This window comes from Dermacentor silvarum, chromosome 9 (assembly GCF_013339745.2).
Source record: "Dermacentor silvarum isolate Dsil-2018 chromosome 9, BIME_Dsil_1.4, whole genome shotgun sequence".
Classification (NCBI taxonomy): domain Eukaryota; kingdom Metazoa; phylum Arthropoda; class Arachnida; order Ixodida; family Ixodidae; genus Dermacentor; species Dermacentor silvarum.
Genome location: NC_051162.1, coordinates 156,408,681 through 156,426,636, shown reverse-complemented (window position 1 = coordinate 156,426,636; position 17,956 = coordinate 156,408,681). Strand labels below are relative to the sequence as shown.

Sequence of the window (17,956 nt, the reverse complement as noted above, 5' to 3'; positions counted from 1 at the left end):
GTGTAGGGCAGATAACCGGTGGACCGTTAGAGTTGCAGAATGGATACCAAAGGAACGGAAGCACAGTCGAGGACGGCTGAAAGTTAGGTGGGGTGATGACATGAACTAATTTGCAAGATCAAGCTGGAATCAGCTAGCGCAAGACTATCGCGTTCCACTCTTAAAGGCGAAGCTTATACGTCCTCCAAGTTTTTTTATTATTAATAAGGACGTCCGGCACCCTCTATTGCGCCCTTCATGTCATATAAGAATTCAGAAAGAGTTGAGGTACTTTCGTGTAGCTACAAATAGTTTTCCAAAAACCATTCCAGAGCGCTTCAGGGAAGTTGTATCCACTGTTCGCTTGCACCGAGAAATAAAAGAATATTTGAGCGTCGCAAAGAAATCATTTGAGCACTGGTAAAAAGAAAAGGATGTGTGGAAATTATGACCTTAACCCGAGCTACGAATGTTACATGCAGTCAATCACTTTTTCTTTTCTCGTCACGAAAAGTGCAGCAGCTTAGCAAAGAGTACTCGTCATCAGACTCATATCATCAAAGACTGCCGGCGCAGCCCTGGCGGTTGTCTTCGAGACGTAGAATCCAGAACAAAAAGATATATTTAAGAAAGAGCCAGCTTACGGGCTATATCTGTTAGCGGTTTAATGGTTTGGAGATAGGGAGGACGCTAAGGTCTCCATTCGTTCTCCTACTTCTATCGGCGTGTTCACGATGCCTACTGCGATGAACTTCTTGGTTTCATTGGCCATCTTAGAAGCCTCTGTTTTTCTTCAAGTACTGGCACTGACGATACCTCACTGGGTGGATGAAGCGGCCTATGGCAAGTACCAGGACGCTTGGAAGGTATTGTTACGATACATTGATTTAGAAACGCACTATATTGCTTGACCACACGTATCCTGAAATTTAACACCCAGAAAACTGATTTGGCATACTACACGTTACGAGTTCTAGTGCTTTGGGGAATTGGGTAAGATATTTGTACAAACTTTCGTGCAGCTTTGACAAAGGCAAGAAAAGAGAAAAACAGAGAGGGTAACCAGGCAAACAAAAAAAAACTATAGTTTGCCACCATATAGGGGGGGGGGGGGGGGGGGGTGAAGAGGGGCGGGGGGGTGGCAAACCGTAAAACAAAGCTAAACAAAGTATCGCAAATTATCAGATGTCAAACGACGGCAAAAGTTTCCGAAGAAATGCGAAGACAAAGTGGGTAATGCAAGCCTTGATTTCGGATTCGTGGCGGGAGCTTGCATGACAACCTGTGTTTTCTTGCTTGCAGTCTCTCATTTGGTGCTTTTGGCAGTCTAGTCAATTAGCAGTTTTATCTTTTTCGCTACAACCAGTGAGGTTTTCTTCGTAATAGGCCCTTTAACATGTGTCTACGGCACTAATTTCCTTCAGCACCTTTCTTTCTTTATTTTTCGGCAACTTCCCATGTCTTTTCGGCAGCCAGTTAGATAGCGATTTATAATGCGACTAGTATTCTTTGGGAACTTCGCCCGTTCCGAGATATGTTTGTCTGTAGGTCGGTCTGTCCGCGTGTAACCTTTTTCAAGCCAATTTGAGTCTCTAGGCAGTCCATGTCTAATGGGTAGAGCACCAGGCTGCTGGGCTCAGGGAACCGAGTTCAAAACCAACAGTCGAACCAACTTGGCCATTGGGTATGCGCCGCTCTTTTAATTAAGACATATCACCAATTACACCCATCATAACATAGATTGCTAATCGCATTAGCTTCTCCAATCACCTCCAAAGGAAGGATGCGCTGACAATTTCTTAAGGCTCGTCGTACAACAGCCATTGATTCTTGGAAAACTTGCTTGTAATCGGGCTTTAAAGATGTTGAGAGGCTAGTTATGCAGTTTTTAAAGACAATTGTTGATCTTGTGTTTAAAACTGATCATTTGTCCTTGAAGTTATCTGTCTTTCTTGCACGCGTCAGTGCAGGCGTGGTGTCTAATTGTACCGAAATAAGTATTCTTGCTGTAAATATATGCGCCTGCGTTTGGCTATTCTATATTCGATTCGATGTTCGCTGCTTACTATTCGTATCAGAAAACGTTGATATTCACGCACCTCTAGTGGATAGGCTTAACTTCATTTGCACGATCGTTATACTAAACTCCATCCGCATTAACTGCAGTACGAAACGAAAGCAACTGATCCGAACGCATGTTCTATGTAATTACATGAAAGTGCTAAGTGTCATCGTTCTGCAGCCTGTTCGCGCGCATGGTATAGCGTCAAGTGAACGTTTTGGAGCCCTAATTAGGTAGGTCTCTGCTACAAAGGCAGTCGAAATGGGGAAAACGTAACAACGCATATGCGTCGTATTCGACTTGAATCGCGTTTGAATTTCTGGCGATATTAGCTGTAGAGCAAAGTATGAGAAGCGGAGTAGAACGATATGACACATTTCATGAGCATACCAGTTTTCGTAAGTGAACAAGGATATAGCCGTCTTCATTGTAACGTCAAGATTGATCTGTCGGACGATGACGCACTTGAGGACGACGTCCCCCACAGTTATCTGTAGGGTGAGAACTGACGCAGTAAAGGAAGCAGTTAGACACTATTTGCCACATGCAGATACACTAATCAGATACCAACTGCGATAAATGGCCTCAAAAGATTATCTCGTCTTGTCGGTTTATAACTTCGAGACCATATGAATGTTGGACATGTACGTTGAAAGCGCTGGATTATTTTTTGCGATAGCAATTAAATGGACACTCCAGGCGCATTTCTGCCGTTGGCATCGCCGTCGTTGTCGCCGTCCCCGTGAGGTTCTGTATAAAGTCCACAGGCGATAAAATCGTCGCCGCGCGCTGTATGCTGTATGTGCGAGTGAAATCGTGCGAGGCTGAGCTGGCGATCCCGGCTCAATCTCGCCAGCGCAAAAGGGAGGAAAGCGGGAAGGAAGCGCGTCGTTTCCCGTTGTTTTCCGTTGCGTGCGAGGCACCCAACCTTGCGAGGCATCGGGGGAGAGGAGGGAGGGGCGACGGCGTTTTAGTCCGGCTGCAACTGTGTATGTGGCGGCTGCGCGCGGTTGCGCAGCCGTATCTGAAGAGCGATCTGAGTTGGAGGCACAGTCTAGGTGCGTCAGCGGCTCCTAGCTTTGTGCGTGCTGTGTGTTCATGGCGCTCAGTTTGCGTTAGCTGCCGCGTTTCCTAGCGCCAGCGTTTTGACAGCAAGTGTCCGTCGTCATCGACTGTGATGTGTTCATGTTTGCTGTGCGCGCTGACACTATGGTTGTTAATTTTGTTAGCAAGCGAACGTTTACAAGTTGATACGGCCGATAAAGGAGCTCTGCTTCATTCGTATGGATCTCTGGTCATTTGCTATCACAATAGATGTTTATCCTTTCGGGCGAAACTGCGACTTTTTTTATGATTAAGCTGCATAGGGGAGTTCTATATTCGTTTTCGGGCTGCGACGGCAGTGTGTGCCGGAGTGGTCGATATTAAAATGTCATCCAGAGAAGCGCCAGCAACGCAGCCCGAATCCTAGCCCCGAAGCGGCCGTCTGACCATGCCGTCAGAACGCGCAGCTGGGCGGCGCCAACGGTGGAGCGCCCTTGAAACTTACATGAACACGCATCGGACATAGCATAGAACACCCAGCTGCAATATGGCGAAGCATTTTAAAAGACAATGATATCGTGAAGCGTTGGAAACAACCTGATTAGATTTCGGGCCGTAGTAAATCAGACCCTTAGGACTTCCTACAGGCATGTCAAAACACCCTTAGACACCCTCACTCAGTTTGTTGTATGATTTTCTCTGATTTGCACGCATCTTCAAATGATTTTTTCTTTCTTTTTTGTATTTTGATATTTGGCGGTTCCCCATCAATGCGTATACTTTTTGACATTTTCTTTCAAATCCAACAAATATTATTGAATCTTATTGAGCGGTTGTCGATGAATTACTGATCTTCTGTTAGCCATTTCTAAAGATTCCGGATAGGTATGGGCAATTGAGCAAGGATAGCAAGAAATCTAAATGAAAAATATCCCCCAAAACAGCTATCTGCAGGAAGAACTGATAGGATAAATGCGAGATTACCAAAATAGATTAACAACAATAATAAGAAAGGAATATTACAGTCGCGTCATTTTACAAAGCATTTAACATTTTTGGAAAATGTTTTTTTTGTTTTCTTTTTGTGTTTTTGCGGCCCATTCTTTGAACGATTCGTCCGCTGCCTAAAGGGATTGCAAGTGAGTTGTGAGGGTTGGGTATACTACAGGCGGTAGTCATTTGTATTAGTGTAGTCTATCTTCTATGTGATGGCTCACGTGTCCTGTTCCAGCTCCTAAACCAAAAAGAAGGTACAAGGTACTTTCTGCTACAATCAACGTTTCGCGATAAACCACACTTTTGGGGACGTAACTTCAAGTGTGTCACCGCTCGACATACTCCTCGGAACCCGAAGGAGAGAACAGCTCTGTCTATCTTCCAGTATGTGGGCGTTCACAACTTTACGTGAGTACGGAGAGCTTTCTATTCCTCCTTTCGAATCTGACCCGTAATCTGCAAATATACGGGATACGTGGCACCGTTTTCAGCCCACCCTGCCATCAACAACGTTGACGCCTCGGTGAATGGCGGATGCCACGCACGTCCCACCCTGTAGCGTCAATAGTCCTGGAAAGAATACTCAAATACGTGCTATATCCATGCAATCCGAGGATAGCCGAAAAACATTTATTTGCGAAAGCTTCTGCATGGCCACAAAGGGAAAGAAGATGAACTCATTGCTGAGGCAAGGGCTACATACCTTCCCCCCAACCCAATCGTTGAGCATGGGCGGTATGAGGGTAAGCCTAATGCGACCTTGGATGAGGACTTCACTACAGAAGAGATTAAAGCAGTGCTGCAAAAACTCGGTACGAAATATGCCCGGGGCCAGACAGGATTAATAACAAGATGCTAAGAAACCTGTATGATCAGGCAATAAATAATATCTCGAAATACATAAGCGAATGCTGGGCCAAGGGCTCTATACTACAGCAGTGGAAGGAAGCCCAGGTCATACTTACTCTCAAACCTGGCAAACCAGTTTATATCTCAAATCTACGGCCCATATCTCTCACCTCTTGTGCAGGAAAGCTTATGGAGCACGCATTTATTATCAGAAAGAACAATTACCTGGAAGCAAACGAAATATATTCAAATACTATGTTGGGCTTTCGGGCTGGACTCTCTACTCAGGACATTATGCTGCAAATCAAGCAGCAAGTACTAGACAGTAAAACGAGGTCCACCAGAGCTATATTATGGTTGGACCTCAAGAACGCATTCGACGAAGCAGCACATTCGGTAATTCTCAGTCGGGTCAGCAACCTAAGCCAACGAAAAGGGCGTACAATTACATCCGAGACTTCCTAACTAATGGGAAGGCTACCCTCACCAGGGGGGAACTAAAGTCTGAGGTAAGGGACATGGACGGTTCGGGTGCGCCTCAGGGCTCCGTAATATCGCCCATGCTCTTTAACCTCATTATGATAGGAGTGCCGGAAAAGCTTGAGGACATCGAAGGAATCAATCACTCCTTGGACGCGGATGGCATTGGATCTCGCAAGGCAGTGATGGAGAGGTGGAACAGAAATTAAAGGAAGTTGTAAGTGAAGTGGAGAAGTACCTTACAGGCACGGGGCTTCAATGGTCCCCAGAGAAATCAGAGCTTTTCCTTTACAGACCCACCCTCAAGGGCAGGCCGTCCTAGGGGTACATCAAGGAGAAAGAGTACGGGGAGATGTACGAAGAATAGCTGGGCCATCCCCATCGTTGAACAAATTAGGTTCCTGGGACTCAACATTGAGTCGAAGGGAACTAACGGTGAAAGTCTTAGAAAGCTCGTGACCAAGTTCACTAACGCCATTAGGATGATCAGGAGAGTCACGAAAGAGTATCAGGGAATGAAGGAGGCTAGCATTGTTAGGCTCACTCACTCTTTTGCTATAAGCCACATCATTTACGTAGCTGCGCATCTTATTTGGTACAAGGCAGAAAAGGACAAAATCAATACGCTCATAAGGAAATCTTTTAGGCCGGCCCTACACTTGCGCGACAGCACCAGTGCAGATAAATTAATGCAGCTGGGCATGCATAACACCTTAGAAAAATTGATTGAAGCTCAGCAGATAGCTCAGTTGGAAAGACTCGCCAGCACCCGGACTGACAGAAGTATACACAATAAATTATGAATTAATTACCATAACCAGCAAGTACCCAAGGTTACGTTGGCCATAGAGATCAGGAGCAAGATTCAAATTCCCAATTTACCCAAAAATATGCACCCGGAATTCAATCAGGGCAGGAGAACGAGCAGAGCTAAAACTCTACTCAAAGCCTATGGCAATGACGAGGAAGCGCTATTCGTGGACGCCGCGGATATTCAAATCACCAAGCGTTTAGAGCAGTAGCAATTAATAAAAAGCAAGAAAGCGTACGCACGCGCTCAATGAAAAACATTGTGTCTGAGGTTGCGGAGGAGGTTCCCATTGCTCTGGCTATCGCTTCTCCCAAATATAGATACATTATTAGCGACTCTAATCGGCTATACGAAATTACACCAGAGGGCGGATATCAGTTGAAGCTGTAAGAATCCTAAACAGTAAAACCGAACTCGTATCATCTGAGAAATTTTACGAAGAAATCATCTGGTTCCCTACCCATACAGAGTGCGAATCCAGCGCCACCACCAACCTTAACGAGTCTACCCAACTTTGGGAGACTAACAGATCTCCAGGACCAACTTTGGGCCATCCAGCAAGCCTGAGAAGCTACCGAGAGACTCTCTGCTGCCCTCGGTTGTCCTAGACACAGGCCATCAATTTTCAGGATATTCAATAAAGTAATAACGCAAGTAACGGCTTAATAAGCTGCCCTTATCAAAAATAGTTCAGGTGATTCAGAATGGAAGCAAGAGGGCTGTTCTCATAAGGTCAAGTGCTATTTTTTCACGTGCTCTCTTTTCATCCCTCTATCAATCTCGTTCTCCAAATGCAAGCTAAAAAAATTATGGGGTTTTACGTTCCAAAACCATGATCTGATTATGAGGGACACCATAGTGGGGGACACCAGATTAATTTTGATCTCCTGCGATTACCCATTTCGCGGACCAGTCGAAGAAGCTGCTCCGCGAAAATTGACGGAGTGGACCAGAACTCTGAGTGGGGTATTTCTTTTACGCGTGCATATCTGCAAGGTTGCCTGAAACCGGGAAATGGCGACACGGGATGCAGCGCTTATGAAAGAAAGACAGAAGGAGGCGTCTGCATGTTAGGAGCCTGTCGAACAGATGGAGGAAAAGCCAAATTCGTTGGTTAGCCAAGTTTTTTTTTAAGAGTGATGTGAAAGATGCGGCAGGGGGCATTCTTCAAGTCAATGTTGGTACAAAAACTTTGTCATAACAGTTCATAACTTGGACATCTGAAAAAAGTACCCACAGCAGCGCAGTCAAAGAGAAGAAATGGATTAGAATCTTCTTATCAGGACTCCAAGTCGGAAGAGGAAGTGTATCATTTAACAAGTGTGACACATTCCTCTTTTTATGCCAACGTTCAGATGTACGGCAAACCGCTGAACGTGCTAACTGATACTGGAGTGGCTGTGACTGTGATACCAGAGTAGCGCGTGTGTGATTTACATTTTGCTCCTGTGGCATGTCAGCCGGCCAACGTGACGCTTCGCACATGCTTGTGCGAAGAAATGCTGCTTAAAGGGCAACGGCAAGTATGGGTCGTGTGCAAAGATCAGAGCATGCTGCTGCAAGTATTAGTTGTCACAGATAACGGAAGGAAATCGCCAGCATTGCTTGAGCGGTACTGGCTGGAGCGTCTCAAGTTAGATTAGAGAGACATTGTTGGATTGGTCAGATAGTTAGCACAGGACAGAGGATAGCACAGGACATAGTTGTTTCTTAACAGAAAAAATTACCCTTCAGCGTTTTCGCAGACGCTGCCATGTTCGTCACGTCTGTGTGTATGTTTTACTCAAAAAAAAGTGTAAACGTGTTTTTTGTACTTGTTGACGCATTCTGTAAGTGCATTGAGCTATGGCCAATGTTCTGCACTTCGACTCTTAAGACAACTGAAAAGCTTCAAAATAATTTTTCCAGTTTACAGCTTCCTCGATACATCGGCAAGCGATAGTTGCAATTTACTACATCCGAGTTCGCAGATTTCATTACCACCAACGCAGTGAAACGCATTTGCCTTCCCCGTTGTCATGCTTATTCTAACGGCACAGTCAAACGAATCGTGCAGACTGTACATGCTGCGATAAAGCACATGCTAGAAAGAGTATCATCGCTTCAGGAATTCACTTTCTCGTTATTCACTTTAGGAATGTCTTCACAGCTTCCTAGTGACATACCGCAACACAGTAGCATGACAGGAAAGACGCCATCTGAGCTTTTTCTCAAGAGCCAATCACGCACATAACGTGCATTGGTTGGTAACCATAATTTCCCAGTGACATGCACACCAAGCATTTCAAACTGAAACAGCCGCGAGATATGTGCAGCTGGAGCGGTCACTTGTTTTATGTTGGCAATCGTGTGTTTGTTTAAAGAAAAGTGCGTGGTGAAGGTGTTCTGCACCAGGTAGTGAGTGCTGTGATATGTTGTCAAAGTGCGCGATCTACTCCTCGGCTTGCGATCAACACACAAGGCGGCCATACGCGGCCAGGTTATGCGGAGCCGACAAGTCATGGACTTCTGTTGAGACCCGAAAATCGTCTAAACGCCGCGCAGCGAAATTGCAGCAATGACCACTTCGTCAGCTACAGCAAATGCAGCCAAAATACAATATCCGGCTGAACTGTGAGATGCGGATCCAACGCCCCAAGTTCAACGACCTCAACAGCCCATCCCACCGGTTAGCATAGACTGCCCGACACCATCAGTGGCGCCTGCACCACTAACATCGCATCACCGCCAGGGGAAAAGCGACCACTATGCCGCAGTGCATGCATCCACAAGCTAGCAGACCATTTGAGACCATTATTTGCAGAATGAAACAGTTCAAGCCACCAGGATATGATGGCATTCGTCTCAGAGATTCGCACAGGAACTTTGGCGTTTTAAATGATGTTTTTCTGAACATAGTGAACGGTATACTTGAAACCGGTGATATACCTGACCAACTTAAAATATCTGTTGTCAGGCCTGTGTACCAACACGGCATGGAATGCGACTCAATGAATTATAGGCCCATTGCAATACTGTCATCGATAGCACATATTATGGAAAGGCATGTTGCATACGTCATGCAATCATTCTGTGAAAAATACTCTTTGAACAATGCTGCGCAATTTGGCTTTACAAAGAATAAAAATACGACAACACTTCTTGAAGAATTTTCTGATTATGTTTACAATGCAATAGAAAATAACCACGTTCTGTTAGCCTTATTCCTGGATTTAACGAAGGCATTTGACACGACAGACCATGCGTTACCACTCAAAAAATTAAGCTCACTTGGTTTCCATGGTCATTTCAAAGCGTTCTCTGTCAGTTATTTTACAAACAGGTTACACTGTGTTATGCTTGATAATAGGTACGGAGATTTGAAGAATGTTACTTTTGATGTACCTCAAGGAAGTACACTTGGCCCACTGCTTTTTAAGGTTTATGTGTCTGATTTGGATTTATTGCAGATTAAGTCAAAAATATTTCAATACGCTGACGATACAGCGCTCGCACTTGAAGTCACTGAATATTGTGCAGGCGTTGAAACGTTTCAGGCAGATATAACTGAAATAACTGACTGGTTCTCGCAAAATTTTATTTTTTCAAACCTTCACAAAACAAAACTGGCATGTTTTATAAAACCCAATAAAATAGTTTCTTTACTCCCAACCACCGTATCATCCCGTTACCCATGTGATTGCGAAGCCATGCGAATAGAGCCAACAGTTCAATATCTGGGTATCCACTTCGGCCAACACCTCACTTGGAACGGGCACATCGTTTACCTCTCTAGAAAGATTAGATCCATTGCAGCCATGATGTATCACCTTCGGGGGAAATCTCCGCTTCACCTTAGACGAGTAATCTACACAGCATTAGTGAAACCTGTTTTAAAATACGGTATTACATTACATGGTAACTTCTCAGAATATAAGAAGCAATCATTAAATGTCATACTCGAAAATATCGTGAACAGTATATCTTACGGTACCAAATTACACCGGTTGACATGAAAGAGAAATGCGATGAGTTAGGCATCCTACAGATTCGTGAGCTGGTTTAGTGTGTTGACGTGGTATTATTATTCAAATGAATATAAAACTCCTTTAAAAGATGTTACATTGAGGAAAACAGAACGTTTTTTTAAACCACGAGTATATAGTGATTACGATAACAATATGCGCAATTACTACGTACCAGCTATGTTTAATGGAATTGCTGATGATCTACGTCTTGCAAGTAACAAGAGAAAGATGACTCGTTTAAAAGATTGGTGCATAAATTTATTGCCTTGTGTATAGCTTTCCTTGTTGTGTACGTGTTAGTTTGTGCTGTCAGACTTATTGGCAATGTCGTGTATATTGAGACATGAAGTGCATGTATATGAAGTTATTCTTTTGAAAAGAATCTCCACCTGCTGCCTGACCAGCCAACAAGCACAACATTCTTAGGCAGGTCAGAATTTTATATGTATGTGCTGTATTGACAAATAAACTCTGAAACATTGAAAGCACGAGAACTTCGCAAATAAAAGTTTTATATGTTAGAAATAAGTAAGTGTAATTACGTGAAGGCGCATGGCTACTGTGCAAGTATGAGCGACTGTATGACGTCACAGCCGGGTGTAAAATGCATGCACCTTGCGAATAAAACATTTCATTGATTGTGGCCACTGAGTCATACCATGCTCCTAAAGCCTCAAAGTAGCACTAAGAACATGACAATAATTGTGATAGTAAATAAAAACATTACTGTTCATCAGTCTTTACGAATTCTAAACGTGCAGCATTAATTTAGTATATTATTTCTGTCAGACACTGGTGAAAGCCTATGAAAAATGTTTTGAAGTATTTTTGTGTCATAGGAGCCATTGTTAAAAGCGCAACACCACGCAACACAAGATAAGACCAGACGAGCACAGGTGCGCAGCCTGTTGGTATATATAGCTGGAGATCGGCCTTCAAGAAATCAGTTGTCAGTTTGCGCCTGTGCTCGTCTGGTCTTATCTTGTGTTGTGTGGTGTTGCGCTTTTAACAATGGTTCCTATGTCTAAACACCAACTAGCCCAACAGTCAACTCTTTTAGAGTATTTTTGCGTCATATCTCTACATTATAAAACCGCTGCATTCCAGGTTCACAGTTTCAATGGGAGTGAAGGCTGTTACCCAATACGGTTACAAAACTCCGAATGCACTTGAATACGACTTGATGGGTACGTACAAGAAACCATCTATATCAACGTCAATTCTTGCTATGACGTCACTTACACCAAACTTCATCTAGTCCATTTTTCTCATTCCTTTTCATTTCTTCTACACGGTCGTCTCAGAAGAGAAAACCTATGTCGAAAAACTTCATGAAGGGACACTAAGTTGTTATGTGGCTACTGATTACCCTTGAATTATCGCATAAAGACAAGTGGACTCATCTTAATGCCTAAAGCGACCTATCAGGTCTTTTGCTCTCTCTCTCTCTCTCAATATCATCATCATCATCATCAGCCTATATTTATGTCCACTGCAGGACGAAGGCCTCTCCCTGCGATCTCCAATTACCCCTGTCTTGCGCTAGCGTATTCCAACTTGCGCCTGCGAATTTCCTGACCTCATCATCCCACCTGACTTTCTGCCGTCCTCGACTGCGCTTCCCTTCTCTTGGTATCCATTCTGTAACCCTAATGGTCCACCGGTTATCCAGCCTACGCATTACATGGCCTGCCCAGCTCCATTTCTTCCGCTTAATGTCAACTAGAATATCGTCTACCCCCGTTTGTTCTCTGATCCACACCGCTCTCTTCCTGTCTCTTAACGTTACTCCTAAGATTTTTCGTTCCATTGCGCTTTGTGCGGTCCTTAACTTGTTCTCGAGCTTCTTTGTTAACCTCCAAGTTTCTGCCCCGTATGTTAGCACCGGTAGAATGCAATGATTGTACACTTTTCTTTTCAACGACAGTGGTAAGCTCCCAGTCAGGATTTGGCAATGCCTGCCGTATGCACTCCAACCTAATTTTATTCTTCTGTAAATTTCTTTCTCATGATCAGGGTCCCCTGTGAGTAATTGACCTAGATAAACATATTCATTTACAGATTCTAGAGGCTGACTGGCGATCCTGAATTCTTGTTCCCTTGCCAGGCTATTGAACATTATATAAAGTTAATTAAATAAATTATGGGGTTGTACGTGTCAAAAGTACGATCTCATTATGAGACACGCCGTAGCGGGGGACTCCGGAATAATTTTGACCACCTGTGGTTCTTTAACGTGCGCCTAAATGTTAGTACACGGGTGCTTTCTGCATTTCGCCCGCATACAATTGCGGCCGCCGTGGCCGGGGTTTAGTCCCGCGACTTCGTGCTTAGCAGCCCAACACCACAGCCACTAAGCAACCACGGCGGGTTCTCTCAATAGCGTGGAAATGTTTCAGCTATACTGGCTTTATTACCAGCTGTACGCATTCTCTTTATAGTACACCTAATTATTTTAGGATTTTAAGCATCGTAAATACGAGTCTTTTAGTAAACCTAATGCAATTGCTTGATGTATTCTGTACACGTCCTATAGTGGCATGCCCCTCGTATGCGCGGTGAATAATCAAATTGTGAATAAAGAACAGAACCTTTCCAGTTCGAACCAAAGCGGTCTATTCGAGAAAAAAAAACATAGTTGATTCTTGTTTTCTTCGAATATTCTTTTTCGTGTAATATGCGTGATCAATACATTTCAGCTTATCTGGGTGGGGCAATAGCAATTTTCCAGTGCTGGCTGCCTGCTGGCTGCTTCAAAAGGGTACGGTTACCACTAAGCAGCCGGCAAAGCTCCGACATAGCCGCAACCTAATTGCTAGATTATCACTTTCTTACAAGTGTGGGCCTGAGTGAATATGTGTAGCTTTTTACAGCGTGAGCTGTTATGGGCTCATTCCAATATCCGTTTCGGTTCGCGATGAGGCCGCCGGCGTTGGGTCGTAACCGCTATCGCCGTAAATGCGGAAAAGGTACGCGTTTCCCGCCGGGACCGACCCACGCCCGCTCCGTGGGAGCCGGACACTCTACCACTGAGCCACGCAAGCGCTTGCTCTCGGGCGGCGGAAAATACCCTATAATGCAAGCGCCCAGGGGCAGACGAACCGAGCCTCCGCCAGTATGGCGGCGCCATCTAGGTAAGGTGCCTGCAAACGCAGCGTGTGCAGGCGCAGACGACGAGATGCGATTCAGACGAGGCGCGCAATCAACGCGCTCCCGAGCTGCCGAGCCTCCGCCAGTATGGTGGCGCCATCTAGTTAAGGTGCCTGCAAACGCGGCGCGCCCGACATGTGAGTTGCAGTTGTAAGGCTTGATCGGGCTCAGCAGACTGCTGTGCAGAGAGCATTACAAGGCGAAGCTCGCCGTCGACGCCGGGCGGACAGTTCAGATCATTCTCGTCAAAACGAGGCGAACAGACTGCCGCGAAGACCCTGTTGTGCGTGGTGCCCAAATTGGAGCTACTCTTGGGCCGCTCCACCAGCTTACGCTGTGACTGTGCTGCGTGTGCCGCGCAGGCATGCTTTTCGTCGTGTGCGCGCAATACAAGAAAAGCGCATTCGCGTATATTACGTTTTAGTCATTTTAACCCTTTGAGGACGGCAAAAAAAGAAAGAAAAAGAACTTGCCATAAAGGCGGGTCTTCTTTTTGCATGCATATTATTCCGAGGATTACCTAAAGTGATACCATGCGAAAAATTACTGTTACAAACGGGAATTTTACTGGGAAGAACTGTAGCAAAGGTGGGCTTCACTGCACACAAAAGACTATGTTCCCAGCGTAACATGCAAACAATTTTGATGATCGTAAAAAGAAAGATCATGCAAAAAATGTATGTTTGGAAGGTACTAGAAAACAAATTTTGACACTGTAACAAAGATGGGCTTCACTGCGCACAAGTGTGTCTATGCTCCCAACTTCACCCTTCAACAGCTACGTTTGCCATTTTATGTTCCTTACGACAAGCTCGATATACATGAGCGTCATCTGGAAAAAGAGCGGAGCAACGCAAGAACCCAAATTGTCTTTAGGCCTGCGCGAAAAGCATAACAAGAACAGCGGGACCAATTGGTCTTTTTCTTTCTTTTTTTTAAGTTTGCGCTTGACGAGCTGAGCTACTGTCTCGTAGTTACAGGGTTAATACGTCCTTTTACAAACACGGTTCTCCTTTCTTGAGATATTATCTCGACGGCAATCACACAAATTGCGATAAGGTTTCAATTACAAGCAGCCGTATATTCGCCCACTAACCACTTGCTCTTGCAAACTGCACTGAACGTGGTACAGACGTAAAACAGATTTCGGCTTTCTGTATCACGACTGAATTGCGCATTCTTTTTTTTTCACTTGTATAAATTAATATGCAGCTATTCACTAAAATATCTGAATTGACCTTTTGTGCAGTACTTTATTTACCTCGTTTAAAAATTTTCCTTGTAGGCACACCCGTAATCACAAGTTACCTTCGAAGCATTTTAGACTCAGAAGAGTAGTAGTTGGACATGGTAAATTCCCATATTGTTGATGTCGATTGCAAAGGGGAAGATTTATTTATTTATTTATTTATTTAGTGATTGATTGAATGATTGATTTTCGCATTATTATTGCAGTAATATGCCTATTTATTCTAACATGCACTTCTAATAGTAAATTATTTCCCTCCTAATAGTGGCTATTTTTACTAATCACAGGTAACAGGATACTTGTTGAACTTGTCATGTTCTCCAATGGTGCTACCTGCAATCTCCTGAGCGTTCCGTACCAGGGTACAAGATTGGGTGCGTAAGCTTACTCACTCCGCCATGGGAAACTCTAACAGGAGCTAGTGAGTTTCCTCAGTGGGAAATACAGAAACCTTCTTTCAACTTGGCTCTATGTCCAAAGGCCAGCTTCGTTTCCAAGGTGCTAGAATTTCTAAAAGACATAGACTTCACGTGCTATGGAAGCGCGCAAATGCTGCCTCTTCACCTCTCATGGGCCGGCGCACCAACTTGAGGAAGTATTCCGGGAAAAACCCTTTCGGCAATACTATCGCCTCGGCCATCAAGCGCACGCTGATTGGCTGGTTGAGCAAAATTGGATGAGCCGATTGGCTTGTTGAGCACTGCGTCACGCGAAGGCGATGGTATAGCCGAAAGTGATCGTCCGATAATTACGTCCCCTGTTTTCTGCATACAGATTCCACTTCGTGCACTCCATATACCTGCAGCACTTTCTTGACACGTGACTTTCTTGACACATGTTTCGTAGAAAACTCGTGCATTGACACAATTAAGCTTCTTCTGAGGCGGGTCTTAGAGTGCTATATTGAAAATACAGTTTACTATCATCAACAGCAGTACACCCCTTCCAACCCTCCCCTCTCATTCGCTATTTGTTTTGGTGAAGACCCCACCCTTCATGCTGCCCTTGGTCCACCCCTGACATCACGACTGAGGTTATAGCTTTCTAATGGAAAACAGGGATTAGCCCACTGCTGCTAAAATCGGTCTGGCATTGTGTTGTTTCGAGAATTTCGAAGCAATACCTGACAGTATATGCAGTCAACATTTGAATGACGATGTATGCAACGGCAATTTGAAATAAGAGGTAGCAGAATCTAAGAGAAAGCAAAGCACAAGGGCTCTCTATCAGAAAAATCTGGGTTCCAATTCCAGAACTATTTAGAAGCACCAACATGGCCACGTTCATCATTGACTCGGTTGCCAGTGCTGGATGCCGCGGGTTATTATAGCAAGGGGTAGTTACAACATTTGTTACCCTAACCAGGAAAACATTGTTAAATAATCAATGGGCATTGAAAAGTGATAACATATATTACACGAGATTATCGTATACTAATTTCTTAAGAACACGAATATCTGTAGCGAACTATGGGATCAATAATCAAGTCGCTTGAGAACGGCATAAGCGGACCGAGGTCAATAAAACATAGTGGACTTGAACAGAAGAGACTTCTATTATACAGCATTTTGTGTACTTCTCTACTACAGCCATACTACTTAATGGTACATGGAACACATATTTTCAGTCATAAGATAACAGTGCTTGGAACACTGACGTTAGGAATATGAACATATATATACATATATAGCCGGTGCTTGCTATCGGCTATAGTGAGGCGCATCCTGTGGGATGCACCTCACTCTACGGTAGCCTGCAGATATACCGAGCAGCAATCTGCACTTAATATCGCCGCATCCGCGGTTCGTAAGCTTTTGTCCAAGATAATACACTCTCAAGCAAAATAACTTACATATACATTTTCCCTGGAGTACTTTTTGTGAACAGTATTTGTTCTTCAAATTCTATTTTTCACTGCCACCAGAAAAAAGAAGGCAAAATCAGAGATTGTCAGGAGGCAATTCTCCATTCAGACATTTAGGTACCGCTGACTAGTGTCGATGAATATTAAACTCTATTATAGAAACGTTTAAATCTCACAATATTGCTCACGGAGCCCCAAGTGTAATGCACCCGCTTTCATCCCACCGTTTTCAGGATGTGAGCTTTGGGTCATCGAGGGCAGCATTGACAAAGTCCCTGCATGCTGCCTCTTCATGTTTCGTCTGCTGTGCCCAAAGAATGTCCTGTACAACGTTTACGACAACACGTGCAAGAGTGTCCTGAAACGCCGAAAAGCACCGAGGAAGTGAAGCCAAGGCTACAAGAGGCAGACGGAAACGGCCATTCGCACAAACGGGTACACCTTATAGATATGTTCCCACACATGCATAGTTTTCTACATTTCACATACATTTTACGCTGACAAGTGCGGAAATTTGACGTGGTTGGCAGAATTGCATGGTGATAAATGAACGGCGCAAGGAATAACGCAGGCTAACACAATAAAGGGACAAAACAAACGTTGTCTTCAAACCAAGTTTCATTTCGAAACGCAGCTTATGCGGCTTATCCCATTTATCTCACACGTGCAAGTCAAAACGAAATCGCAACAAAGGGAAACTACAAAGACAAGTGAGTACCCCAATATTTTGTATAAGAGTAGGCCAAAAAGAGATGTCATGGTTACAAGCATAACAGCAGAAGCACACAGCCGCCCACGAAGAGATCCGATGCGTTTAATTAAATGCTATAACGCACTTAATGTTCCCTGTGGACTACTCTGTCTCCTGGATTGAAACAGTTTTAAGCGCACCATCCGCGGGAGCCACCCAGTTTTACTATTACCCAATCTTCTGGATCGGCTCACTCGGCGAGAAATCGAGCGAGCAGACCCCAGTAAAGAATTTGGAGAAAGCTTCGCTTTATTAGAGAGAATTAGGTCGTTGAAGGCGTATAATTATTGTAGAGAATGCATATAGGTACTGTTTCTGTTATATTGCAGAGGCGGCCACCAACACCTATGTAAGGGTAGTACAGATTGCTTTGTATAATCATATTTGTTATATGAATGATACGACGTGTGCCAACTACTCGTCAGGAAAGCAGCTGCAGCTACGGTCACCATGCGCGGTCAACTAATTCCGCGTGTGTTCGCAAAGAAACGTTAAAACTAGCATTGTAGAAAGGGGACCGCATTATACAGCACACGTGCAAATAAGGCGGTGGACTAGGGCAGGCTTTAGTCAGCTAGTGAGCTTGACTAGCTTGGACTAGAAGTGCACTAGTCAGCTTTGAGGCTGACTAGTTCACCGCCACGGTAGCTGAGAAGCGATGGCGTTGTCCTGCTTAGCACTTGGTCACTGGTTCAATCCCAGCCGCTGCGACCG

At 44.4% G+C, this 17,956-nt stretch overlaps 2 long non-coding RNA genes across 2 annotated transcripts in view; both read left to right on the top strand.

Moving 5' to 3' along the window:
* The first annotated feature begins 591 nt into the window (after positions 1 to 591).
* Positions 592 to 17,956, top strand: part of LOC125940151 (uncharacterized) — a 44,651-nt gene continuing 27,286 nt past the window's right edge. The window contains exon 1 of the long non-coding RNA XR_007463387.1: positions 592 to 674. This is a non-coding gene — a long non-coding RNA (uncharacterized LOC125940151). The remainder of the gene's footprint in view (positions 675 to 17,956) is intronic.
* Positions 762 to 11,413, top strand: LOC119465063 (uncharacterized). Its single transcript, XR_005194713.2, has 3 exons — positions 762 to 845; positions 4,317 to 4,489; positions 11,336 to 11,413. It is a non-coding gene; the product is annotated as an uncharacterized LOC119465063 (long non-coding RNA).